We start from the raw sequence: 17,469 nt of genomic DNA on the forward strand, positions 1-17,469 counted from the left end.
TAAGAGAAGGCATCTATAACTTTTTCCAATAGAATTGGAACTTTAAGATCTTTTCAGGAGATCTTAAAATATTTTAAAATTATTTGGAAACTGTAAATTAAGTTTATAGTTTTTATTATCATTAAACAGAATATAAACTCTACCAAATTTGGTCTTAAGTGCAGAAATCATATTTAGAATCTAACAAATCCTTTGTATGGACCTTAAAGAAAACTCAGATAATTATGACTCAAATATATAGCCATGTCTGTGAGCAAAGAGCATTGGAAGCATCACTCAGATGCTTCCAATGTTCACAAATTTTTCAAGGGTTCTGAGGAAGCCTGATCAATTTACTGCTACTGAAATCCAACAGTTGTTCAACAAATCACATCAGCCCTGCCTTTGGCCAGCAATAAAGATAAAGAACTTCTCCAACAGAAACATCAAGAGATCTTTAAAAGTTCAAAAGGTAGATGGCCCAACATGAATTTGGTCAGAAGACTAGAGTTAATAATCTCTATTTCAGTATTCTAGCATCTTAAAAAAAGTTTCTTGTTACATTTGAAAAATATCAACACCAGCAAGAATTTCTCATATCAGTAGAAATTTTGTAAAAAATAACCTGGCTGAAAAAGAGGAAAAAATAGAGGCAGCTCTCTCTATAAACATGAAAGATAAGAAATAACAGTTCGCACTGTATTTGAGAGTGCTGTAGAAATTGGAATCCCAGAGTAGATACCATTCTGTAATAACAGATTCTAAAGCATTTTTTTAGTTAATATACTAGAATAACTATGAAAATTATGTACTGCCTTACACCACTGTCTTCTTCAACAAGATAATAGATTACCATTTGCTTTTATTCTTTCTCATATATAATACCATATTTTCCTGCCTAAACTCTAAATACTGTCTCTTTCAGGTGGTCTAACTGACATAACTATTTAAAGAAAAATGCTATTAATTTTTATTTATTCCTAATTTTCATGATTACTCTTTTAACTTAAGTCTTGAAGAAGAACCAGTAGGCCTGGCAGCATATCTTTTCTAAGTCTTAAAAAAATCTAATCATTGTTTTGGAGTTAAATCAAACAAAACAACTCACATCAGAATTAAAAAAAGAAACAGGAAAAACACAAAAAACCCAAACTAAAACAAAACCTAAAAACAAAAAAAAACCCTACCAACCAAACCAAAATCAAAAACCATAAGTTCAAAAAACCACCAAAACCAGAAAATAATAATTCATAGTATAGTTGGAATTATTTAAAATTCCACCACATCAGATTAAAATTGGGTATGCTAGACAGCCACCTGAGTGAAAATGGAGAAAAGAAAAAACTTGTAGTCTATGCTAGAGGAAAAAAAGAAACACTAACATTCACACTCCCATATCTGAGAAAAGAAATAAGAAATTGAGTCAATTATCTATATTTTATAATGTTATAGATAGAGAATTCTGGTAAATAATCAAGAATAATTAAAAATAATCAACAATCAAGGTAATTAATCTGCAATAATCAAGATAATTAAAAAGAAAAATAAAAAAGCAGGCCTAAATTTATTTGAGTATGCTTTGAAACAAGTATTTTACACAAACCTAACATCCGCTTGAAACAAAGATGTTGTTACTAATAGGGAAAACAAAAATTAAAAAAAAAAGCCTTTTGAGCATTACTCTCTGCCAAACTGAAAACTGGATAAATAAAAACACTAACTGAGTTTGGATTTAGGTTTACAAGCACTGCTTCCTGTTACATTTTAAAGCTTAAGAATGCACTGGTCTTTCATTACCTGAAAATTAGATTTCTGACAGTACTTAGCTCAACTCAATTGAATATATTATATACTAGGAATTAGTGTTTTACCACCATTCTCTAATAGTGGTAAAAGTAGGATCATATGTTTTAGATGAAAAAAAATTGAAGCAAAATCCCAAGTGATTTGGATATAGTGAACTGACTAAAACCAATGTATATCTCTGATAGAAATAAATGCTTAAATAAATGATTAAAAATATGGGGAACAGAGCCAAGCCAAAATTATCACAAAATAATTAACATAAGATTGAAGTAGAAGAAGCTAAAGAATGTGCTGCAGTAGAACATGTAACATACAACTTTTCTTGTGCTCTTCATGAGATACATCACAATTTATTTGTGTGCCTTGATAAGGGCAAGTAAAGAATTTTTATGGACTTGTTCCTGGACTGTTATTTTTCAATATATCATGCCCTAGTTCTGAAATAATGAAGAAGAGTAAGAAAGAAATTTTAAGAACAGAGTGTCATTCAATGCTGTATGCATCATAAAGACAGTCACAAACAGTGAAAAAAATTACAAACCAACATGATTACTCTCTTATTCTACAGGGTACAAATCAAATTGAGGCAAATTTACATGCACATAGCTTTATTAGTGGGGTATGTACCTGATGGAGTACTCGGACTTCAAAATTACTTTAGGAAACCTATTTTTGAAATGATGGGGATAGTGGGGGAAATGAGAAGAATCTCTCTCCCAACTCATGTATACCTTTTTATGTATTAATAACAGTTGCCCTTTATATTACCTACCAGGACTTCAAGTTACAAACTGAAACATATGGGAGTATTTGGGCAATCAGTTTTTATTATGGAGTTAGACAATAATAGCTATAAGACAAGAGTGAGCAAGCAGAAGAAGAAAAGAGTGTTTTAAACCATAATGATATTAACTTTCTATAAGGAACCTGATCTAACAGACATAACTATCCTTCAGAATCTGACACTGTAAGATTGTGAGGATAGCAGCACCTGAGATACTGGGTAAAGACACTGTCAGAGCAGCTTCAAGATGCACAATGAAAGGTTGCAACCGTCTAAGTGAGCAGCAGGCTACAGAGAAGGAGGAGAAAAGCCCTCAGTATAACAAAAGTTAAAGCATCTACAACACTGTGCAATACAGTAGAAATGTTATTGGGACAGAAAGTTTTCTAAATTAGTCCCTAAATTTGATGCTCCTGCCTGTGTTTTTTTATTGTTTAGCTATCTCAGTGGGTTGGTTGCTCCACATTAAGAGCAAATCCTGGGAAATTCTGTGCTCATGAGAACTGTTTCAGATTTTGCAAAATAAGCAGGAAGTAGTTTCTTGTGTCTTTGATACACTGGACTAATTCTGCATTAACACTGTCAGCCTATTCTGCACGCAGGCTACCTCTAGTGCATTATCAGCAAGCAAAGTTATTTTGAGCATATTGGAATTGCTGGGTATTTGACAGAAGCAAACGTGGGTGGAAACATGTGATTCATGACCTTCATTAATTCACACTTTAAAAAATAGTCAATGAATATTAAGTAGCTAATTTCTTTTTCCTTTAAAGGATGTTTGTGGTATTTAGGAACATGTATGATGAAAGTTGTGTGACAATCTGTTTAGTGCATACAGAAAAGTTAAACATGAAATTTGCCAGGAAACATTATAATTGTAGTTGAGAAACTTTTCAGTCATTGGATCTCCAGAGTCATAGCATGAACTGTTGTCCTGGGTTTACATACATTATTATTCTAATACCATGTAATGATCATGTGACATCAGAAAGTCTATGAGGTTATGGAAGTTAACATTAGAATTATTCAAAATAATAAAAACATGACATTAATAAGAAGAGCAGCTACACAGGCAAACAGCAATTTTGCTTTAATTGCTTACAAAACATTGCAGAGTCCTAGCAGAAGGGTATTAAGGAGCTACAGAGCCAAAAAACTTAAAAGTTTAGGAAAAGCTTTCACTAATATAATTAATTGTAACTTAATAAGAACTGTTTATGTGCACACCTTCTGTTACAGTTCGGCTTATGACCTAATTTTTATGCTATGGATTCTCTGATCCATTAAGTTTACAAAACACATAATTCTGAGAATAAATCCCAGTTGTCAGAGGGAAATATTTCATACTGGATTTGACAGACTGAGAGAGGCAAGGCTGCTAGAGCTCCTTGCCCCCATATCCAGCCTGAAGTGAGGCTGAAAATATGTCCCCAGTGGACACAGAGAGCATTTGGGTATACATTTGGATATGAAGGGCTGTCCACACAGATCCCAGAGACACACACAGAGCATTCACATGAACACAGACAGCATCAACAGGCTCATCCTGCTACCATTTCTGGTTGAGCCAGAGCAAGTTCAGTAGTGGAAATAAATAGACCTATGAAATATGCTTATCCCTGCAGCAGCTACGTTCAGATACCCAATGTCTGTGCCTGGATCCCAGCATCCCCAGTTACTGGCATCTGAATTTACAAGTGCCCAAGGTCACAAGTGCTCACTCACAAGGATCATCAAAGTCCAACTCCTGACCCAGCAAAGATCCCCTCAAGAACCACACTATGTGTCTGCAAGTGTTGTCCAAAAGCTTCTTGTACTCTGGCAGGATTGGAGTTGTAGCAGCTTCCCTGAGGAGGCTGTTCCAGTGCCCAAGCACCCTGTTCCAGTGCCCTGCACCCAAGCTGACAGCTTTTCTGTATGCACTGGGCTATTTTCTAATACCCAACCTAAAACTCTCCAGATGCAGCTTGAGGCCACACCCTCAGGTCCTGTCACCTCAGAGAAAAACTGCCCCTCCCCATCATGAGGGAGCTGTAGACTTCATTGGGATCTACCCACGGTCTCTTCTGCTCCAGGCTGAACAAACCATGTGACCTCAGCTGCTCCTCGTAGGGCTTTCCCTCTAAACTCTTCACCATCTTCATGGCCCTTCTTTGAACACTCTCCTATTGTGGTGCCCAAAGCTGCACACTGCATGTCAGGAGAGGCTGCCCCAGGGCAGAGCAGAGCAGGACAATCCCCTCCCTTGCTCAGTTGGTGATGTTGTGCCTGATGCACCCCAGGACAAGGTTTGCCCTCCTGGATGCTGGGACACTGATGACTCATATTCCAGTTGCCATCAACCAGGATCCCCCTGAACATTTTTCCATGGTGCTGCACTCCAGCCTTTCATTACATTCAGGGTTGCCCTGTCCCAGGTGCAGAAACCAGCTCTTGCCCTTGTTGAAGTTGATACATGCACGAGTAAAGAGATTCTTATCAGAGCACAATTGACAGTGGAGTTTAGTAAATGATAGGACAGACTGCAATGGTTCAGGTCTAGGACATGGCTAAATAAGCCTATTGATCAGCCCCTGCTTACATGAGAATGGACAATTCTTTTCTTTTATCCTTCTAATTCCCTCATTTATTTCTCCCCAAATCACAAAAACCCTTTCTCTTTCCTACCTTTGATTTCTTTTCTAAATAAACCATGAAAAATTTTGTGAAAACCCAAAATGCTTTTCCTGTGCAGCCTGTAGCATTTCCTCAGTTTTTAGGCAGCAAATGACCTTAATCTAAAAGGTGATCAGGGAAGTCAATTCCATGTCTTGAGAATGGGACTGATGACAGGACCTGGACAGTGTGTGCCATCCTTAATCTTGACTTTGACTTCCTACCTGTCCCTGTACTCCTGTGTTCCTCTGGTGTTGCAGAAATGGGCCTTTGGTGGGCTGATGGCTCTTCTGGGATGTGATGGGAGCTGCTAGGCAGGGTATGATTTCCCTGGTCAAACCCAGAGTCTGCCGTTGTCTCTCTGTGCTCCCTGCAACAACATAGCCTAAAGCTGGGCATATGAGGGAGACTGCTCTTTGCAGTCTCTCCTGCTTCATTTGTTCTAAACATTGGAAGGCATTAGGTGAATGAGGCAGAGGAGCTGCAGGAGAAGGTAGCTGAGAAATGCCCAGAGAAATGGTCTGCTTTCAGGTCTCTGCTCAGCTTTCCTGTGTAAGCCTGGATCAGTCACTTAAATCACATTATCACAGGTGGACAATGATTATGTATTCTTCATTTTCTGGGTGACTGACTTTATTCCCTACGGTCTGATTTGCAAAACAACTGGGTACTCATAACTGCAGCATAAGCTAGTTAGAGTTGTGCTTTGAATTCAAAAACTGTAATATGCAATTATATTCTCTAACAATCAGGTCCAGGTTATGTGAAATTGGGCACATACAATTAGTGACTCTTTTTGACCTTATTATCTCAATGTCTTCGTTCTCAACCTATGTTTTATTAATTAAATAGGACATAAATAATAATGACATCCTTCCTCATATAATGGTTCCACAAAAATCAGTTTGTGTTGGGGAAGCTACCAGTTATTGTCACTGTTAAATCTTCTGTATTATTGATACAAAAACAAAACATACTGTGATGGAATAAAATACTGTAGGAGTTATGAACCTTCTTCACATACCTTTTTTTATCCTTAATTTTCTAATATGACAGATATTACTTATACTACCTTATTTTAGGGATTCTCCTTTCTAAAAGATCTCAGGTAGTTGTGTTCCTCCCTATAACATCTTGACCTTGTCCTTAAAGCAGTTTGGGTCTATATATGGGTATATACTGTCACACATATTGCCAGTTCTGCTTTACTGTGGCTCGTAACTAAGAAGATGGTTGCATGTTATTTTAAATACATTTTTGACTCAAGTCAGATTAATGTCTATGTGTAGTCGTGTTGCTACATCACACGTTAACAAATTTTGTTGCAATGAATACCATGCAGAAGTTCCTGAACAAAAGTTTTATACTTAGAGAAGGTTTAAAATATTGTAGAAACACAGTGATAGAGGAAACAATTGTAAACTCTATGAGCACCATGCATTCTACATAGTAGAAAAGTATTTACAATGTGATGCTAATGTAATACTGAACACAGTTTCAATGCATCTGCACAACACAATGAGATTAATTCTGCAATATTATTTTTCTTGGTTATTCAGCTTTGCAAACCTAATAACTGTAAAGTTTTTCTTGTGTTTAATAAAAAAAGGTGCATAAGAATCTTATTAAGACTCACAATTGAATATATTTTAATCTGCTGTTGAAAAGCTGTCATCTTTCAGAAAAAGAGACAAATGCTAAGAAAATTGTCTATACTAGGTTAACATTGATTTAACTGTGTGAATTAACAAATATTCAGTTGACTTTTATGCTTTTGAGTTATGGTAACAATGAAAATTAATAAGTCATGTAATTACAAGAAAAGTGAAGATAGAGGGAAATATGATAAAATTGAAAATGTTTTTACAATTTTGTTTAAGCAGACATTCTTTTTTATAGAACCTGTATGGAATGTGATTTTATTATTTTCTTGAAACTCTATTACAAAATAACTTAGGACAGATTGAAATCTCTTGCTGTGATCAGTATTGAAAGGTGGAAGCATTTTTGAAAGCCAGTTTTTAAACTTGGAAAATTATTTTATTTTCATCCTGATCTTCATTTTTTCCCTCAAATATATCCAAGAATACCCATACTTTCTTTAATTCATATTGTGCTTCTCAGGAATAAGAAAAAAACCCCAAACTTTGGTCAGCTATAATCTTCCAGAAATATCAGCAAAAAATATTTGACCATATAATAGGAGAAAAAAAAATTAAAATATTAATGAAATACATATCTAATATACAATAAATTATATTTTTCAAGTACTGCATAATTTTGTTGATGCTATAAAATATACAGCACAGAGTCATCCTTTAGCAGTGTAGGGGATAAGTAAGAAGACTCAAAGAGATGCCTCTTGGTCTTGTCTTATTTTGACAATACAGGGTAGGGTTCAAGGGGTGTTTATTCTAACTTATTTTTGCTCTCAATTTCTATATATTTAGGAAGTATTTTTGGGACATGTATGATGTAATATTTGGAAGCCAGTAAATACTGAAAAGTCCTGTAGAAAACATTATCTTTTTTGGAGTGCTACTCAGTACTCTGTGATAAATTTATAAAAAATCTTTCCTTAGGCATGGAAATTCCTCTTCAACTTAATTTCATGCATGAGTCATTCATAACAAAGACCCATATTCAACCTCCCAAAGCATCCCTGCATTGTTTCCCATAATTCTTGCTTTACTCTGTCCAGCTCTGTTAGTCCCATCCTGGTTGTCTTTTAGAAATTGTTTACCCATTAGGTTGTGTAAGTCCTACTTCTTTCAGCAAAACCTTCTGTTCCATAGCTTTTCTATTTAATTTATACACTCTTGATAAATAAATAGTTATATAATTTTATTAAACAGTTTTCATTGTTTGTTGTGCCTGCAATAATATGAGTGGAACTACGTTAATTCATAAGAGAAACAGCTAAATTGTCACTTTTATTTAGTTAAGTCACGTTGTCAAGGAAACGGGGATGACCTTCTCAAGAGAGAAAAGTATTTTATGTTTATGAGGATTTCAGTAGTTCACAAAATGTGTATTTTTTGTTCATTTAAAGAGACTAAATCTCTACAGCATGCAGTAATACAGATTAAACTTCCATAGTCAATTTGCATCAGATATAAGAAATACATTTTTAATGATTTACAGCTGATTTGATAGTGGTTGGCTTATATTTGATTACAAGAAGTAAAACTGTTTTGTCATCTACTTTACAAAGCTTTTCTACCCACAAACAACCATAAGGCTTGGATTTTACTTTTTCTACTTCACAGAGTTTTTATATTCCTTTAAAGAATATTTGTGAAGAGATTATCAGTGTTTCCTGAGTCTTATGAGCCATCCTTATAGCTAGTGAATTTGGAAGCCTTTTTTGTAACTGAAAATTACGTACTACTTAATGAGTGATGTGAGCAGATTGTGGAACACATGAACTTTATGCAACAGCCATAAAAATGTATGTAAGTTAAATATTTTCATGTTTCTGAAATTTTCAAAAAACAGATCTTTTTCCCTTTTATATGACGTGGTGCAAAGACTAGCTGTCATGGTTAAAGACTATCATGTCACTTCTGTAGATGTTCATCAGACTGCAAGGTGGATGCTTTTTTTTAATCTTGTGATAATACTCTTTCCTACTTTGACCTAAATTACTCTAGTATAAGAACTGATAGTGCTGAAACTTGCTTTGAATTTTTGCTACATGTTTGCTACAGTAGAAGTTGTGCTGTCACAGCTGGCTAGAAAAACTACTTAATGGCTCAGACATCTCTTCGGTCTACACGTGTCAATTGCAGTTACAATCAAGAGAAATGTCTAACTCTTAGCTCAATGAATATAGTTAACTCCCAGCTTTTTATCTGGCTCCCTCTGTAGACCATCTCAAATTTTAAAGTTTGCCTATGCAGGAAAAAGCCCAGAAAAGGAAAAAAGAGCTGAATTGTTAAAAGGACAATCAAAACTCTTTGATTCAATGCAACTCTCAAGAAGGCCAGCACATTATAGGAAAGCTTTTGTTATTATATTGTTAGCATTAGCAACTGATGTGCAGAACAGGTTTTTTGAAGAGAGAAGTGCCAAATTAAAATAAATAGCAGAAGCAGATTTAGATTAACCTATAAAAATATAGAAGGGTGAAAACTTCAGAATATTTTTTCTCTGTCCTAAGGATAAGCTTAAATATTTTGATGTGTTATATCTATGTCTTGACAGCATTTTGGGACAAAAACAGTGTGATATTCCTTTTCACGTTTTCTTTTCCTTTGGAAAAATGAGCGTGCAAATTCTCTGCCTAAAATAACAAAAGTGGAAATAGAAAAAATTGAAAGAAAGAAAATGGATATCAGCTCTTTGCTTTCCTAAGTTACCTCAAAGGCCAGAAATAGCACAAAGCACCAGGCATTCCATTCATTTCAGTATGAACTCTCAGGTTTCATGGCTTGCGAATCCTAATCTCACAGTTTGGACACAAACTTTATGTGACATCAATGTCCAATGAAAGTTCAGCTCCATTATGAGCTGAACTTTCATGATCATCAGTGATCATCCCATAGCTCTGTGAAACTGCTGACTAAGAGCAGAAAATTGGCTGTTGAATTCATTTGACCATTATGAAGTTTTTTCTGAGGAATTTATGGGTAAAAGTTGTAAAAAGTCTAGTCCAGCTATGAAAAGAAAATTATTTCAGTCCCAGTAGTTTACTTCTGGAAGGGAATATTTCTCAGCTTTTCTTCACAGTATTGAACAGCACCCAAATAATCTACACAGTGTGAACACTGGAAAGAGTTAAGATTGAAGAGTATGATAAACTGTGGATGAATAGGCATCATGAAATATCAGGTTGATCTGACATAATATGAGAGATTCATTATTTTCATGATTATAGAATCATTAAGCTTGGAAAAGACCTCCTAGATCCTGAAGTCCAACCTTAGACTGAAAACCATTCTTATTTCTTTAATGACATATCTTTTGTAACCTGTATTTTAGACCTGAATTGATCTTTGTTTCTATCTTCTCATAATAATAATTTTACCCTGACTACTGTTCTGGGTTAGATTTCTTTTCCAATGCACTTTTGTTGCATGTAACTAGCTACCTGTGGAATCAGGTGTATGGCAATGAATGCCTGTGTGTATTCATACATGTTGTATATGTGGAAATACTACTACATATGTGGAAATACTACAAATGCTTAAATATTCAAACATCTCTCTGCTTATTAGAATATCAATATTCCTGGCTTGCTAGATAAAGTATAAACATACTGTCAGTTACTTTAATCAATATAGTTGTTGCTCAGTGTCTTGCAGTTCATTTTTCTATTCCTTTTTCCCTCTACCTTCACCCATCTTATTTTCTTTTCCCTGTGTACCTGTCCAGACACATGTACTACCCCATACATTTTGCCTTCTCCAAATATTTATCTCATTTTTTCTTCTTCTTATATCTTAATTTTATCATGCTACCTGACTGTCAGACCTATCTGCATCTTTATTTGATACTGATAGAAATTAATGCCTTCATTAAGACTGCATCTGTTTGTTTCTACTAAAGAGTTTCAAGTAATATCATACAAATACTGTGTGACAAGATTTATTTTGTTTAAAACTTGTCAACAAGTACTGTTTGCCTTTGAAAATTATGTTTTATATTTCTGTTTTCATCATTCTGAACCTTCAGTTCAGATGGACACTTCAAATTGATTGTTTTTGAACAATAACAAAAAGAAAATATATATACTAATGATTCATAGTTCAGTAAACTGGCCTCAGAAAGATTGTTTCAGGGTGACCTCTGATTTTTCACACACAATTAGCTACCAAACAGAAAATGTAATGGAAGAACTTACAGGAATTGTAACTTTTAAGCCTATTATTTTTCTCTCTGCCATTACAAGATCATTATTATTTACAAAATGTGTATCAGGAAGCAGGTTGGTACTTTTTGATCATAAACATTTTTAATGTATTTTATATATTTCTCTCTTCAGCATCTTTTGCTGAAAACAGTTATTTTTATTGCTCTACTGTAAAATAATATTTTTCCTAAACAGATCTCTAGTTAATAAGAAGAGAATCTGTTTTAACTCAGTAATTATGCTAAATAGAACAAGGAATTTTTACACTAATGATAGTCCATTCATAAGAAAGAGTTATCTCAGCAATTATACACTTTAGATTAATAGAAATTGCTTTTGTCAGAGACTTGCTTATATATTTAAACAGCATATTTTTTCTTAAGCTCCTTCCTTAATTGTGCAGCTACTGTGGACTTTTAGAAATATAGCCTTAATGTTTTACTTCATTAACTTTTATAGAGCTAAAGACACTAACATTGAGGATTGTCTCCTATGTACTTTTGTCTCACAAAGTGCACTTAAAACTGCAATAAACAGGCAACTAAAATTTGTCCCAGTTTGCAAAGGCTTGTAATTATCAGTACAAACATACCTGTATCAATGGGATGATATTTTATTTAAATAATTTTGCCTTTATATCTCCATAGTTTATTTCATTATTAAAAGAAACCTCAACAGAGGCTTAAAGGAAACTGTCATTTTACATATGTTTGACTAGAGTTACTAATTTTAATTTCAATGAGCATTGTAATTTCTAATAGTATTTGCATTCGGTTAGCATAGCAGAAGTACTTTTGGTGAAATAAAGTTTACTTTTCATCTCAATGTGTTCACTGTTAGGGAATAAATTAAAAAAATCAGTCAATATCTATTGATTCTGTCTGATATTTGTATGGCAGGCTGAAAAGTCTTCGGTGTAGTTTGCATGATATATTCCTATTTAACATCAGTCTAACAATGTAAGGAAAACAAACATTAAAAAATCAGATTTTATAAAATATGACTCAGAAATTATATACATATCCTTAATAAGGCAGGAAGATGAAAATATTGGGCAACATTGATGAATATATTGAGGAACTTGTTAGAGGTATTAGGTGATGATAAATATCAATAAATAATACGAATTTCAAAAGCATCACTGAATGTGTGTCTTTCAGAGAACAAGTAATGGAGAGAAATAAAATTGCAGTCTTTTTTCATGTCAAAGTCATACTGAAAAAAAGACAAGATGATAACAGGAAAATTAATTCAATTCTTTCTATTGATGTATACTGTGGAAAACCTAAGATATATTCCTGCATGAAAAACTTCATAAGACATTGGTCTGAAGTCTCACGATAAAGGTTTAGAACAGTTTGATACAGTGAGAAATAATAGGATGCTAGAAATCAGATATAGAGCTCCTGAATGAGTTTTTGTGTTTAATATGTTGTCTCAATCAGCCTCCTCACCAGAAACAAGAAAAGTGCCAACAGTGGTAACAAAATAAAAGGGAACATGTAAGCAAGGCAGAGATAAATATATTGTGCCTCAAAGACCTCTTGCAGTTTTTCAAAAGAGTCAATGAATTGATACAGGTATCCAGGTATCAATTTCTTCTTAAAAGACTTTGGTTAATTTCTTTAAGTTGTTATAGGGTAAAAAGAAAGATAGCCTTATAAATTACAATTGTCAATGAAATTCAGTAAGGGGAGGGTAACCATATGGATCAGTTTTCACAATGGCTGATGGTCACCAATGGAGCCTCTTGCAAATCAGTCATGGAGTTAGAATTGCTGTAGAGATTCATAAACTATCTGCAGTGGATGTGAATAGTGAACTTTGCTACCAATATAAAGTATTTGGGGCTCTACAAAAATATAATGAACAGAGAATTAGAGCAAGATCTCAAAGATCTCACATAGGAGTAATTGCTCAGTGAAGCAGTAGATGATGTTCAGTGTTCTGAAGTAAAGTGTGGGGAAAAAAGCCAGTCCTTGCTATGTGCATAGAGCAGCTGGCATGAAATTAGGTATTTCTTCTCAAGCATAATATTATTAAATCATTGCAGATAGATCATTGAAATTTTCAAAGTCCAGGTGCATTCAAACACAAATAGACTTTCGGAAATTAAAAGGGGAATTATTATTATTATTATTGTTGTTGTTGTTGTTATTATTATTATTAAAACCAGGAGAACTACAAGAGGTTTGAATGTGCTAAGACCAAAACAGTCTCCTGTTGAAGTGACTGAGGTAAGTCCAGGGGTGAGGGTGAGATCGTGCTTAGGGACACCTGAGCAGCACCTGCCTGGAGCTGGAAGCTCTCGAGAGCTGATCAGGCAAGGAATGAGTGCAGCTGGGATCAGCGTGTCAGGTACAAACTGCTTCAGGGAGAGTGCTGAGCAGGGCAGGAACGCTGTGTGTGGTGAGGTGTTGTCGCTTAGCAGTTCATGTTGGGAGGGTGTGCAATCTGCAAGTAAGTCCCTGGCTCAGGTGGATGCTGAGTGCTCTAGGACTCTGCCCTAATGTTGGGCACCTGCCTCAGACCCTAAACCAGTTACTCCTGACACGGTCAGTCCCTGAGAAGAGTGTTGCTTTTACCCAGATACAACTGTTAGGATGGAGACTTCAGTAGCAGTGGTAGCTTGCAGTGGAAGCCCATGCCCTTTGAGCAGGCTCCTGACCTGTGGCCTTATAGAAAGAGGAGCCCACACTGGAGCAGGTTTGCTGGGCTGTTCTATGACCCCACGGGGGACCCACACTGGAGCCCTGAAGGACTGCACCCCGTGGAAGAGACCCACGTTGCAGCAGTTCATGAAGAACTGCAGCCTATGTGAAGGATTCAGACAGAAGGAATTAATGGAAGACTGTCTCCTGTGGGAGGGACCTTGGCCTGGAACATGGGAAGGAGTCCTCCCCCTGAGAAGGAAGGAGTGGCAGAAACAATGTGTGATGATCTAGTTGTAACCCCATTTCCCATCCCTGGGCACCATTGAGGGGAAGGACATAAATAATCAGGACTAAATTTAAGCTGGGAAGCGGAGAACAGTGGGAGAATGGTATTATTAAGATTTGGGTTTATTTCTCATTGTCATACTCTGATATGATTGGCAAAACATTCCAGGAATTTCCCCAAGTGTTTTACCCATGGTGATAATTTTTGAGTGTCTCTTCCTCTCCTTATCTCAACTTATGAGAGTTTCATTATATTTTCTCGCTCCTGTCCAGTTGATGAGGGGAGTTGTAAAGTGGCTTAATTGGAAATCTGGCGCCCAGCCAACATCAAACCACAGCATAGACCAAAATGTTGTTAGTCTAATCTGGAAAACTGAATTCACTGTGGTAGTTTCCAATTCACTAATTTCCATATACAAGCCCCTTCTGCAGTTTTCAGGTTAATGCTGAGATCCCTCAACTTCTAATATGAAAAATTCAGTTTTAACAAATAACAAGCTTATTGGTTTAGGGATTTATTTTGTGGGGGAGGGGAATAGAAGAATATTTTCAAGATCTTTTTAAAACTTGCCTTATAGAGAAAACCTATATATAACTTTGTGGGGTTTGGGGTTTTTTTGTTCAGGGAGTCAGGAAGAGGTGGTAGTTTCCCAAGCATGCCCAGATATTTTATGCATTCCTAAGGCAGAAAAGTACATTTTGGATTCTCTTACAAATCAGAATTATTTTCCTTCATGTAATGGATTACATCATTTATCATGAGCAGATAACAGCTGAGATCTGTAGTTCTTGTGCAGACTCACACCACATAATTATACATGCTGCAGGTTGCTGTTCTGTGTCACACGTCTTTGCAGACTGCACTCGGTGTTGAGACTTAACATAATGGATTTCATATATTTTTTCCTTTTCAGAAGAAATGCAAAGAAAAACATGCAAGTGATAAATGTGTTGACCTGAATATATTTTTTTCAGTAGTTTCTCACCATATGTAATGCTGTTCTCAGTCTTTTCCAGTTTTGGACTACCACTGTCACCAACAGTTCAGTTGTTGTCCCTCCTACATATAATTTCATATGAAACATACATCACACTGTATTTCATGCCCAATCAATGGGGAAATTTTAAAAACTAAAAATTTACTTCATTTTAGAATTGCTATTGTTCCCAAATTTTGCCAATCCATCCAATTTTGCATTGATATAATTACCTACTCAAAATGGTAACCCACTGCAACAGTTGCATTTCTCAGTCTCTAATGTTGGTCTTTTTATGAGGTGTTGAGGAAAAGGCATATTTTTTTATTTTTTAGTTGTATCATTTATTATAATCCTCAGATTCTGTCATAGATCTTAGGACAGTACTTCACTACAATAAAAGCTATCTGCAGTGTGTATCTAAAATTCACAGACATGAGGCATAAGGTAGCTTAAATACAAATAGATAATCAGAGCAATTGTGTACAATGGGATATCCATTAACTCTTTAGGACTTACAAAATGTCTAAGAATGTCAGCAAAGACAGACGCCCACTGTTAAAATAAATGCTATTCATTGTGTTATTCTGAAAAAACAATTTTAATCTAGTCAGAAGAACTTCAAGCATTGTGGGATATCTACCATATGTAAGATAAATTGTGGCAGCTACTCTTTCATTACTTGGATTTTCTTAGAGAAGAAATTGTCAAAGTTTATTTTAGAAAAGCTTGTGTAAGGAAATACACAGTGTAAGGAAATTAAAATTAGGATTAATTTATTACAGAAAATTATTATTTTCAATTTAGATTCATTTACACTTATGGTATCCATAACAGACTAAACACTCTTTTTACAGTTTTTCCAACACTAGAGTGATAAGCCCTACTTGTACTAAAGTAAAGCATATCTTGTTTCATCCTGCTTGTGACTCATCTAGATCTTTACTGAAGATCAAAATGATTTATAAGTGCATCAAACAGTTGTTGTAGATGGCCTTTTATAGGTATTGAAATCCTTTACTTTGTTCTCACTCTATGAAGTCTGCATAGAGCAGGGAATGTACACATATAGTCTGTCATTGCAAGCATGTGCAAGAAACTCACCAGGTGTGGTATTCAATTGCTCAATCTATTACTCCATTGAATCTGAGTATTTTTTGCAGAAGGTAGCAGGAAAATGACCCAATTTAGCTGAAAAAAGTCCTAAAAATCTTTAAATTATTAAAAGGTTTGTTTACTTTTGTCAGCTATCCTATCACTAGTCTATTTTCTTTCAATTAATGAAAAGAAACTTTTTTCCATGCATACGTATTTTTTCCATACATTCAAAACACACATATGGGAAATAGCAATAAAACTAAAACACATTCCTCCTATATGAAATAAAAAAAACAACAAATCATAAGAGGCAAATAAATTCTATATATGCAAACTTGCATTGTATAAATTCAAAACTATAATACAAAAAACAGTATTTCTTTTTATCTGCCTAATTCTGGTGCCTCTATCTGAGAAATTTCTTCAGCTTATTTTTCTGGACATGACAGTCACTGACAGATCAGCTGGACAATGAGATTTCTGGGATTCAGAAAACACAGTTAATAGAATCTATATTCCTAGACTGTATAAAATAACAAAGTATGTCATGCTCTCCAGCAGCATTCAAAGGTAAAGGCATCTTGAGCCATAATGTCAGCAGCAGGACCATCCTGTCATTTTAACAGGATATGAGCTGAATAACTTATCGTCATGTACCATAATTTGAAGACCTATTAAAATTTGTTTCATGGTTGAGTGCCCTAGACAACACACAAATGTAAACTGGAGGGATGATTGTTATCACATGAAATGAATAAATCTGTTAATGTTTAAATATTTCCATATTTCAAGTTACACATTTATTAAGGTTTAGTGGTCTCCCAAGTCTACTGTATTATTTTCTATTACTAATTTTTTTGGGTTTTTTTTTCCTTCTTTTAGGTTGTAAGAATGGAGAAGAATGGAAGAAAGGAAGAGATCTCTTTGATCTCTATGTAGGATTAGGTGGGTGTGGATGAATGGAAGATTGGTTGCTAGTGGTCAAACTGGACACAAATATCTGGCTTTCAAGTTGGAAATACTGCTCTCTGTGTGGCCTTTATATTTTGTTGTTATTTCATATCATCATTAAGCTGAATGATCTTCCACTGTGATATATTCTGAAATGAGAAAAGATAATTACAAGTTTATTACAAAATACTGTGGTATCACTTTTACAAATGGAAGAAATTAATTTTGGACATGTGTGCAAAAAAAGTCCAAGTTAAGCGTTAATGTAATATGAAATTTTCTCATATCCTTGTTTTGACCCTCTATACCAAGGATGCTTCTTTTTGTTCTCAAGGAAAAAATTCAGCAGATAAAAAGTGGACACAAAGGGGCACATTTTCAAGAGTAACAGGGAGAACAGCACTGAAGTGTGAAAAGGGAGGAAAA

This window comes from Passer domesticus, chromosome 4, assembly GCF_036417665.1.
Source record: "Passer domesticus isolate bPasDom1 chromosome 4, bPasDom1.hap1, whole genome shotgun sequence".
In the NCBI taxonomy this organism is placed as follows: Eukaryota; Metazoa; Chordata; class Aves; order Passeriformes; family Passeridae; genus Passer; species Passer domesticus.